Source organism: Mandrillus leucophaeus, unplaced genomic scaffold, assembly GCF_000951045.1.
Source record: "Mandrillus leucophaeus isolate KB7577 unplaced genomic scaffold, Mleu.le_1.0 Scaffold1225, whole genome shotgun sequence".
Taxonomy (NCBI): domain Eukaryota; kingdom Metazoa; phylum Chordata; class Mammalia; order Primates; family Cercopithecidae; genus Mandrillus; species Mandrillus leucophaeus.
This window is the reverse complement of record NW_012100599.1, coordinates 434890-436726: the sequence shown is the minus strand read 5'-3', so window position 1 is coordinate 436726 and position 1837 is coordinate 434890. Positions and strand designations below refer to the sequence as shown.

The 1837-nt window shown below is 35.6% G+C and overlaps 1 protein-coding gene across 1 annotated transcript in view; it reads right to left on the bottom strand.

The window, feature by feature from the left end:
- Positions 1-1296, bottom strand: part of LYPD6B (LY6/PLAUR domain containing 6B) — a 116102-nt gene extending 114806 nt beyond the window's left edge. Inside the window, exon 1 of the mRNA XM_011971466.1 lies at positions 1236-1296. The gene's annotated coding sequence lies outside the window, so the exon portion shown is untranslated. The remainder of the gene's footprint in view (positions 1-1235) is intronic.
- Between the last annotated feature and the right edge of the window lie 541 nt (positions 1297-1837).

Genomic DNA, 1837 nt, shown 5'->3' with positions numbered 1-1837 from the left:
AAAAAAAAAAAAAAAAAAAGGCTTTGTAGCATAGTAGCAAAAAATGTCTATACTAACAATGATGAGTAGGACAGATATTTGGACATGCATCAGAATTTTATTTATGTAAAAATATATATGCATGTACCTAAAAGTTAGATGACATTTCACAAAACTAAATCCTATGTTGGAGAACTCAAAATTCTAAGTACTATACATTTCTTTTCTAAAATATCCTTAAAAATGAAACAAAAGAAATAAAACAAAGGACATGATATTCAGAGACCTCATGGCTATAGCTTGTGACAGCAGAGGTGCATTCTGGGAGCTCAGGGCTCCCCAAGACTATATACCCTGCCTTCCAATCAATAAGCAGCCTTAAGCAGAACATTTAACTTCAGTCTCCATTCCTTTTCTCTGCAGTAGGATGACTACTGACCCACTCACAATAATGTGCACTTAATAAAGCTAACTGGACTGCAAGATATTTTTTTTGCTTTCATCCATATGCCCCACTATAACTACTGTCTATATATGCTGGCTCTAGCTGGGAAAATTTAAAATGAAAGCATTTCCTTAGACAATTTGTTGTTGTGCAGTGCTTGTGAGCTCTGTTTCAGAGATTGCACACTTTCATTAGGAAGTGGTAGGATGAACATCGCCATTTGGGGGCCTTCATTGGAGCTTTTAAAATATGTTTCACACTCCTCCTTAAAGAGATCCTATCTAGCAGAGTGATAACAGATTGATGGCCATGACCTTCTTCACATTCTTCTAACTCCTTTAAAATGAAATCAAAGCTCTTGCTGCTGGTGCCTACGGGCCCAGCGCCAAGGCAATGTAATGAAGGCTACATATCATCCCTCACCCTCAAGACCGTCAACTGAGTTCATCGTTAATGTGTTCACGCCACCAAGGTACATGTCAACAGACAGGAAAATCCAAGAGAAATGTACTTTCCCCATTCCCAAGGCCTATTTTCTTAAACAGTGGTTGTCAGAAAGACAATGTCTTCGTGTGGAAGACAAATATGATATCACATTGACATTACAACAAAATAGTTTTACAGACATAAAGCTTCTTATGCTTTAAACTGATGGTCTGATATCTTCCTAAATTGTACATTTTAGCAGAGTTTTTTTAAACTAAAACATTTATTGGTCTAAAATACATATCAACTTGAAATATTGCTATTCCCATTTCATAGCCAAGTGATAATAATTTTCTTTAATTACACATTAACTCCAATGTGTTACTTGGATAGGCAGTTATTGTTTTAACAGGGTCAAGAGTAATGGGCAGGTGTTCTGCGATAATCTGAATGAAAAGAAATAGAGGAATTATACATGATTCATTTTCTTACTTCTCTGAGCTGAATAATACTAATAACACTGCCACTTTACATTTATAAAGCACTTTTCAGTTTCAGAGTATTTTTGTATCTGGGATTACAGTTTCCTGCATTTTTTACGTTTGACAGATCCTTCCAGATAATACACAACTCTACCGCTTTTCAACTTTCTGACGCCCAAACATTGTGTTTGTGTGTTTATAACAATGGAATACAGTGAGAGGCAGTAGATTAACCACAGCCTTTAGAAACAGACAGACCTGGGTTCAAATCTCAGCCCAATCATTCACTACATGACCTTGAATAAATTACTCTGAGCATCAGTTTTGTCATAGTTAAAATGGGGTCAGTGGAAGAGCTAAATAAGATATCACTTACGCAAAAGGTCTGAGACATATCTGGCACATAGCAAGAACTCAAGAAATAAAGTAGTTATTGCTGTTATTAGCAGCTATTTCTACTCTGTCTTAAACATTTTCTTGCCTCTTTTTTTTTTTTTTTTTTTTT